Source organism: Xenopus tropicalis, chromosome 1 (genome assembly GCF_000004195.4).
Source record: "Xenopus tropicalis strain Nigerian chromosome 1, UCB_Xtro_10.0, whole genome shotgun sequence".
Classification (NCBI taxonomy): Eukaryota; Metazoa; Chordata; class Amphibia; order Anura; family Pipidae; genus Xenopus; species Xenopus tropicalis.
In genome coordinates this window covers 153,748,390-153,757,776 of record NC_030677.2, presented here as the reverse complement: position 1 = coordinate 153,757,776, position 9,387 = coordinate 153,748,390, and the positions used below count along the sequence as shown (strand labels likewise).

The 9,387-nt window shown below is 41.8% G+C and overlaps 1 protein-coding gene across 1 annotated transcript in view; it reads left to right on the top strand.

Annotated features, from left to right (window-relative positions):
• The first annotated feature begins 400 nt into the window (after positions 1–400).
• The window catches only part of hic2 (hypermethylated in cancer 2), a 31,448-nt gene continuing 22,461 nt past the window's right edge, over positions 401–9,387 (top strand). The window contains exon 1 of the mRNA XM_002931886.5: positions 401–676. The gene's annotated coding sequence lies outside the window, so the exon portion shown is untranslated. The remainder of the gene's footprint in view (positions 677–9,387) is intronic.

The following is a 9,387-nucleotide window of genomic DNA, read 5'->3' as shown; positions in this document are numbered from 1 at the left end:
TCCATTGCAGAAATCAACCCCACCATACAGCATAATAAGCAAAATAATAACCAGATAAAAACAGTTTATTAACAATGTTGCAAATAGTTTAAAATAAATTAAAAAAATATATATATAGGGACTTCTGATGCCCAGTAAGAGGTATCCCCTTTATTTCTGTTTAGATGTATCATATATATGTGTGTATATGTATGGCATAAGTGTTTTGCAGAGTCGCCCTCTTATCCCGTGCCTTCGCACCCCCACCTTTCCCTTGTGCGTTGCCTTGCCTGTTCTTATTACACCTATTATTTTACCCTCTTGCCCTAGGTCTTTCCTCCCCCACCCGTGCCCTCTTCTTACTCCTGTGCTTGCCCCGCCCCCTGTGCCCTCCTCTTGCGTGCCCGCCCGCCCTCTCTCCCTTCTTACTCCCGTGCCCTCCTATCTGGTGTGCTGTTCTCTCCTCCATGCCAACAATCTCGCTACCTCTTCCCTCCCGTATGCTCCGCTCCCCTGTGCCTTCCGTGTCCCTCCCTCTCGTACACTCCACCCTCCCTCTCTCTCCCCCTCACTCCCTGGCTCCTATTCATATTGCAGGTCAGGGGTGAGTCCCCACGTCACGCTGGAAGATGGCGGCCGGGCGGTTGTGAGATGAGGAGCTCGGGTAGCGCTGACAGAGCCCCTCACATGCAGTAAGGTAAATGGGGGGCAGTGGGCAGGGTGCTTATTGGAACGGAGGGTTTGGGCTTTGGTTATGTCGAGCAGGGCGGCGGACACTTTTGTTTAGTTGCTGGCTATTAGTGGGGCTGTGAGTGGAAAAGGGGAGCCGTGGGGTTACAGTGAGTGGGGTACATTGCCCGGCACCAGCGGGACGAGTTGGCGGTGACACGTGTGTGGCGCAGGTTCCCCGGCCAGTACCAAGGCTTCAGGGGGGTGGGGGTGCACACGAAAGGGATGCGGCTATAGGGTCTCCGCTTTTGCCCATGGGGTGAATGTACTCTGCCCGCACCCTACAGATGCACGGAATGGGAGTGTTTGCTTTTGTGCGTGCCCGGGGCTGTATGGGAACATCCATGTGTGCATGGGGAGAGGCAACGTTCAATGAGTTTTTTTCTTTTTGTGTGTGTGTGCGCGCTGGGGTGCGGGAGTAGGCATGGGGGAGTTTGAGTGGGCACATGGACACGGGTTTGAGTGTATGGGGGGGGGGGGTAGTGTTATTGGTGAAGTATTTCTCATGCAATTCGGAGGAGGGGGAGGTTGGTATATTGTGTGGACAGTAGGTGTGTAGGGTGGGTGTGGAGCTGATCTTATCCTAATCACTTTGCTGCTGCTGCTGCCAGCTGGCCCCCTTCTCTCCCCCCCCCTCGCCTCACCACTGGCACTAAGTGGGTGGCTCAGGGGGAGGGGATGTCTTTAATCCTCAAGGAATATATTTACCCCCAAGCATAGTGGCAGTTGCCCACCCCAATTTTAACCCCTTTGTTGCTTGACAGCTTGGTATATACTGTTTTGTTGCCATTACTGTATGTGCCCCTCATACATTCTGTAAGGAGACACTGAAGGCAATGGGAGTATGTGGTGCAAATGCTTTTTTTTTTCTATAAACTGTACAGTCAAGCCTTCTTATTAGAGGAGCCACATTATGTATGTATGTATGTATGTATGTATGTATGTATAACTTTATTTATAAAGCGCCACAAGGGTACGCAGCGCTGTACAGTCTTACAGAATACAAAATTACACACAGGGAGGAAGAGTGATATAATAAATAAATACAATAAATACATATATGTATGTATATATATATATATATATATATATATATATAAGTGCCATGTGGTATGAGACACAGTGGGAAGGCATTTTTAACACAGCCTTTTCTTTTGTACATCTGAATATATGCAATACATTAAAGCAGTTATTACAAACAAGGGCACACACAAAAATAAATATGCACAGAAAAAAAGCTTAAGTGGCACAGCACTGGAGTAAGTATTTCTATGCCCTGTAGAGCTTACACTCCAAAAAGTTTTTTTGTTTGTTTTTTTTAATCCACTTATAAATGCAACTTTTTTTTAGTGCATTTGTTTTAGGCTTGCAAATAAAATATTAAACACCCAGTTACTAAATAACACATAATTCCCTTTTTATAATTAGAAAGAGTATTGGCTTGCTTACTAGCTGTTAATACACGTCAGTTGTCTAGATTTATAATTTTATCTACTCCCTTCTGGCACATACAAGGTAATCTACCTACCGTAATTAATATAAGAACTGTAATCAGTGTTTGCCCCACGCTGTGGCACTAACTTGGAGCTCTGTGAAGCCTAGAAAGGGTTAACTTGTTAGAACGTTGGCTCACTACGTATGTGATCTTCATGCTTCTCACGCATGTGTGTGTTATAGGGATGGGAACCTGCTCTGCTATGGTATTAAGGTAAATAAGAATATCTGCTACAGGCATATTCTGTTTTAGCAGTTGGGTATGGGAGGGTGCATGGGGCGTGTTTGTGCTGAACCTTCTTAGATACACAGTAAAATAAGCAAGTGCCACATTTTTACTTCTGTTTGTTATCTGTTGCTTTTATTTTGTGGATTTGCAACGTTTTTTTTTTTTTTTTACGCTGGAGATCAATATTTATTGCCCTGTAAGGGAGAGGAAGTATGATGCTCTATTTTTTTCCTTTTCTTATCTTGCCCTATGCATAAGCATGGGTTGTACTGCAGTGTCATCTCTGTAGGCAGTTATAAAATGTTAGACAATTCTTGTATGACAGATTTTAAAAAGATCTTTTAAAAAAAATCTTAATAATCTTGACATCAGTGCATTCATGTGGGTGATCCCTAGGAGCCTCTTGCAACAAGATTTATTCATATTGGTTTTTAGACATAAAAGTGAATAGGTTTCATTACTGTCTATGGAACCGTTTACACTAGAGATTCAAAGCTTGATGGCACTGATCAATATTGTTGCAAACAGCTGGATTCTCTATAATGATATGCGTTTTTGTGACATTGCCGTTTTGGTGATTGAAAGACTTGGTCCCCTCTGCTAGGTAAAAGGTGAGAACTTCCATGTTTCATTGCTATCAGAGGAAGACTTTTCAGGGCCTGGCTGCATTACAGTGTACAGATGTGTACACATGTATAGCATTTCTGAGTCCAGCAGTGTCGCTTAAGGAAACAATGCTCCAATGTTGCCACACAATGCAGTCAGCAGATGGTAATGGGGGACACTGCAGGGCACTGTTTAAGTCTAGTTAGGCTCATTTACCAACACTGGGTAAATTTGCACATGGGCAGTAACCCATAACAACCAATCGGTGATTAGCTTTGTTGAGCTGAAGGTAAAACATTAAAATTACAATGCATTACTGCCCAGGTGTAGATTTGATTTGGTAAATTAACAAGATTTAATATCTAATAGCTAAGTTATTCTTCTTGCCCTGGCCAGTGTTTTTTTTTCCTTAAAAGAACAGCTGTTAAGGCTGCTGAAAGGTTTTAAAGATGGCCATATGCTATATATGTTGGGTATTTAAGTGGTTGCACCATAGGTCAGAGGTTGAATGGACCTCTTAATTCTACTTAAATCCCCTATCCATGTTATGAGATGGGGTTCAGTGTGGTAATAATTTTGTGTGATTTTTACTGGATTGTTTAAACCTTCCCTTTGAGGTGGAATACACTTCTGGACAGCTGGTCAATATGGACAAAGTCTGACCAAGTGCTAGATCAAATTTAGGCATGCGTGGCTATCCAGAACTTTATCTGTTGTTTAGTGTTGGATATCTTCTGAACACCTTTTTTGCCTCTTTCTGCAACTGTCTGATTGAACTTCACATAAAATATGATTTGGATAAATTGACATTGTACCTAAAATGGCCAGTGTGCACAGTGAGAGGCAGATGCCAATAAAGTCATTACCATAAGCCACTGGTGGTTTTGGTATTTTAGTTTCATAGAAATGTTTTGTTTTTGTAATTTTTTTTTTTGGGCAGGAACCCAGATTGCTTAAATGACAAGGAAAGGCTAAGTCACTTGGGGGTGCCAAAATGTTAGGCACCCCCAACTGACTTTAATCGCTTACCTTGTACCCCGGGCTGGTGCCCCTGTTAGTAGAAAACCGCACCAGCCTGGGGGGTACCTGTGAGCGAGCGCTTCCTGCTTCGTTTTGCCGGGACCCCACGACAGGCGCATGCGCAGTAGAGTAAAATGCCGACTTCTCTGTTAAAGTTCGGCTTTTTCACTCTTACTGTGCATGCGCGCGAGGAAGGAGGAAGCACTGGACTAGTTCTCTCCGAACAGGGGCACCAGCCCGGGGGAAAAGGTAGGCGATTTTAGTCACTTGGGGGTACCTAACATTTTGGCACCCCTGAGTGACTTAGCCTTTCCTTCTCCTTTAACATTGGAGCTATTTGCCATTGGAGCTGAATTAGATTGCACTGCACTTGTTTTATTGCTTGCTATTTTTAAATAGAGAGATACAGCCCCATTCATGCTTTTGGGGAAAATGGTACAATGTACTTTTAAATTAATGTTTTTCCTTTTAAGTTTCTTTTTTATACTACTTTTAATAGGATCTTGGCCAGAGTTGCTTAACATTTTTAACATAGTACCCAGGTTAAGTTTGGGGGTCGGTGTCCTGAAGTACTAGTTTAATTGTAATTTTTACTACTGTTGTCAGTTATGAAAAGATGTAGAATATTCACTCTATTAAAGGTTATTATGGAGACCCACACTGACATGGAGTGAAGATTTCTTTTTTTTTTTTTTTTTGGATCCTGGTGCATGTCTTTTTGTGAGTACTGTACAGATGTAAGTGAGCAGACCATAAATACTGTTCAGAATATATCTTAACTAAGGCTGATGCCACACCATGGAATACGCTCGGGTGCAGGCACAAGTAGCAGGCGTAGGGCTGAATTTTCGGCAAGCGTTTTTCCACTTGCCGAAAAAATCAGCCCTACGCCTGGTGTGGCATCAGCCTAATGGCTTTGATCCATAATTATGAATAATCACAAAGAAAGGTTAACCAGATGTGGCTGATAAGCTCAGTTGGCAATAAATATGAGTGACTGCCAGCTGAGACTTACCAGCCTAGCTGGATTTTTTCCAGTAGCATCGGTTGGTCACTTCTTTCTAAAGTTAACAACACACGCTATTTCTGGGAAATCTGACCAGTAGGGCCCTGTGGCATACAGTTTGGCCATGTATGTGGTTTGCCAAAATATGCTGATCAGTCAGTTATTGTCCCCATAGAAGTGTGCACCTATGCATTTCCAGGTCAGCTCATTGGCTCAATATTTTGGTTTTATCTAGGCTGTAGTTTACAGTTGTGTCAGAGTTTGATTGACCAAATTGGTTGGTAGGTGGCCATTTATTTGTTCAACTTGACTGATATGTCAAATCATTGGCAAACTTAAAGTAAGACTAAAGTCTTTACGACAGCAGGGTTATTTCAGTTCTTGAGGCTCATTGATGTGGTCCTCGCTCTGACTTTTTGAATCACTTGCATTGTTAGGCCCTATAAATTCTTGAGTACAAAGCAGTCTGAATAGGGGTGTAAATTGCAATCCTTCATACATGGCAAGCTTCGGGTCTCAAGTTAAAACAACTTGCAGTGCAAATTCTGGCTTAATGTGATAGATTGGGACATGACTGGCTAAGCCATGCACCTGGAATGTAACATGCAGGTAGTTGTCATACTCTGTGCCCTCTAGCTCTGCTACAAGGCAGATGCGTGTCTGAACTTAGGGTTTATTGACGATGTTGGCATTTTTCCCTAGTGCTGTATTTTATTTGCATGAAAAAAACCACTGGTGTTCACTTTTAGTCTTGTTTTTGGTATTTTTGAGCAATCGTCCTTAAGCAGTGGTGAAAATTTTTTTCCTGTTTTTTTTCCCCCTCTTTCTTTTGGCCTTCTGTATAAACCCAAGTTGACCACAGCCCTATATCAGTGAAGATCTGTGCCTTCTTGTCCTTTATCGGTCACCTGAGCTTATGTCACAATACACGATACACTGTGAATTGATCCCTAAGGGCTGTGGCAGAGGGGGAGACTAGTCGCCCGCGACAAATCTCCCCGGAATACCATCCCACCGGTGAGCATGTACGCGGTGCAGCAATTTCCATGAAATCACTGAAGTTTCCTCTCAATGCCACATATGCCATCCCACCGGCGATTTACATACTCACCGGGGGGGATGGTATTTCGGGGAGATTAGTTGCCCGCAAAAAGGGAGATTTGTCGCAGGCGACTAGTCTCCCCATCTGCCACAGCCCTAAGAGTCACAAAACAAGGCCTAGTAGTAATTCTGATTCTAATTCATTTACAAATTTGCCCTGTAGAATCAGATTGCTGATGACCCATAAGCTTGACATCTCAACAGCTGTTTAGTGCATACTGAGCATGTGCAGTGCCACAGACTCTCAAAATCTAGCTGAATAAGGTCAAAGATTGGGAGCTGCTGTTGGAAAATTGAAAGGCATGGATCCAGTGGTGGATTTACAGGCTTGGTGGGTCATGAGAGGTGCCAGGGTCAAAGGAATAATGAATCCACTCCTGTCTTATCATTACTATTATAGGGCTGCTGCTGAACCTCAGGGCTGGTACAGTAAGTTCAGTTTAAAGTACATACAGCATTTCTAGCCATATTCATTTTTAGGCTTAATTTCCCAGTGGCGTAGGCTTTAAAATGTATTTGTTAGCTCCAAGGAGAAAGCACTCGCTGTATACACGTACAAGATTTATCTTAGGTTAAATGAGTGGCCTGTCCAGTGGGCAGTTTGTGCACATACAAGGAAACCCAAATTGCCCAACAACACAACTGAATTGGTTTTCATCAATAGGAGAATGACCAGATAACTACAGGTAAACTTACAGCTATAGATGTATTTCAATATGTAAATGAGTGTATATTAACATGACATATACATATTATGTTGCTAACTAAAGCACAGTTGGCTGGTTTTATTATTCCCCCCCCCCCCCCAGCCACCCAGTATTGTTCTGTTAGCCAGAGCTTTGCAGTGTGTTTTGGGGGAAGACCTCATCAGATGGCACATTTCCTTATGCCTCACAGGACAAAGGACAAGAGAAAACTGAGATAAATTGCAGCCCCTGCAAGTGGCCAGCTTTTCTCTAGCAACTGATCCTGATGGCTTTAGGGCTATTATTTACAGGGGATGGCTGACAGTTTCAGGTTTAATTATTTAAATCAGTTTGACCCCAGTGGGTCAGCACAAACTGGCCTTATTATTCAGAGGTAAACCCTTGCTGCATCAGTTGTGCAGTAAAAATTGCCCATATGACTTGCTTTTTCCCTGTTAATGTGTAATTTTTAAATATTCATAACTGAAAATTTACTTTTGGTCCTTGAAGTTGGAGAGCCTTTTTATTTATATTTATTATGTATTTCATGTTCAAATGCATGCATTTTTCCTTATTTTTACAGGTAAATATTTATATATAACATATATCTGTATATCTGTACAATATATACCTGTATATTTGCCAACGTTTTGCAATATTTGCAAAAACGTGTATACTGAACAGACATCTTGTAATCAAAATTATTAATCCTGTGTATGAAGCTTCAGTGACTGTATTGTTTCCAACAGTATTTGGCAGCCTGGAGGTACATTGGTCATATAAATATATTTATATGATACTACTTAGATATACTAGTATGGGATGTGTTATCCAGAAACCGTTCCTAATTACAGGAAGGCCATCTCCCATAGATTCTATTATAAGAAAATAATTCACATTTTTTTTAAATTTCCTTTTTCTCTGTAATAATAAAACAGGACTTTGTACTTGATCCCAGCTATGATATAATTAGTCCTTATAGGAGGCAAAACAATCCTATTGGGGTTATTTAATGTTTTAAAGGTTTTTCAGTAGATACAAATTATTGAAAGGCCCTTTATACAGAAAACCCCAGGTCCTGAGATAACAGGTCCCACACCTGTAGTCCAAAACATATGGCATGTTCAGTTACTGGACCACTGGGCAGCATTATTTTACACCATTGCTGCATTGTGAGGGTTTTTGCTAACCAGAACCTTCTGATGGGCTCGTGCTGTAGTACAGGGTAATTTTGCTCCCTCCAGCTACCTTGCTTGAACAGCTGCCCAAGCCTAAAGTGCAGGGGCATCATAGTTATTGGACCACCTGTCTTTTCATGCAAATTAGTGTTCATACTGCTATGGAAAGGCATTTAGCAGAGAAAATTAACATTATACCTTTACATGGGTTCTTGCAGTGCTTAAGTAATGGGCATGGTTTACCTTCATATTTTTATTTTTTCCTATCCAAATGAAAATTGTGTGAGCTTTATTTCTGAATTTGTTTGCTTTAGCATCAGTAGAGGTATAACTGAATTTGTTTTTACATGTTTTCTCCATAGCTAATCACAGCCTTACTTATTATGCCCATAGACCTCCATTTGTGTTGCACCCAGTTTACTGTATCCTCAGATTTTTTAGCAGAATTGTGCTCAATACCCACATGTGTATGCTGGTTTCTATTCATATCATCTCCATACAGGTTATCAGAAAACCCAGGAAGTATCTCTGTCAGAGACTGTCATGTATGGCTTATTTTGGCTTTTTCTAATGAGCTTATAAATGAGAGGCCAGTGGATTTGGTAAGGTGCTTGTGGCCATCCAGCCAGTAAGGCAGTGACTACTTAGACAAGACTGAAAATGCTGGTTGAGTGAATAAAACAGAAGCTTGTTAGCCCAATGGCATGGCTTGATGCTGGCAGTATTGCAGGTCAGACAGGGTTTTCAATGAAATTGTCCAGGGCAATGATAATTATGCTCTACCCATCTTCATAATCCCCACCTCTGGCATTGTTTTGGTTGGGAAATGATTGTTTGGGGGAAGGGGGTTGGTAAAGTGTTATGTGCCACCCCTGTTGTGCAGATCACATTATTATCCCAGGCATCTAGTAGGGCCTATAGAAGCCAGCTGACTATGTTAAGTAAGAACATGTAGTGCTTTATCACCCATGGTAGAAGTCATTTTCTTGTGGCGATCCCCATTCTTCTCAATTAAAGGGTATTTTCGGAAGCCTGAGTGGCTAGTACGGTACATCAACTTTTCCTGCACTTACATGGGCATCAAAGTGCGACATTGCCCTAAGTTTTGCTGCACAGATATCCTTGAGGCTTTGCATGACATTTACTACAAGGCAGTTGGACAGGTACTGGCATCCCATTATTGGACGGAGATTCACTGCAGCAGTATACTGAGTCACAATTAAAAATGAGGTCTCTTCATAATAAGGTGATCATCTCATTGGAAATAAACAGTATTCAGTGATGCTGAACACTGTTATGCTTAATGAAAGGTCATACATGCTAACATTTGCAATTCAAAGCCCACTTCTTTATATATGT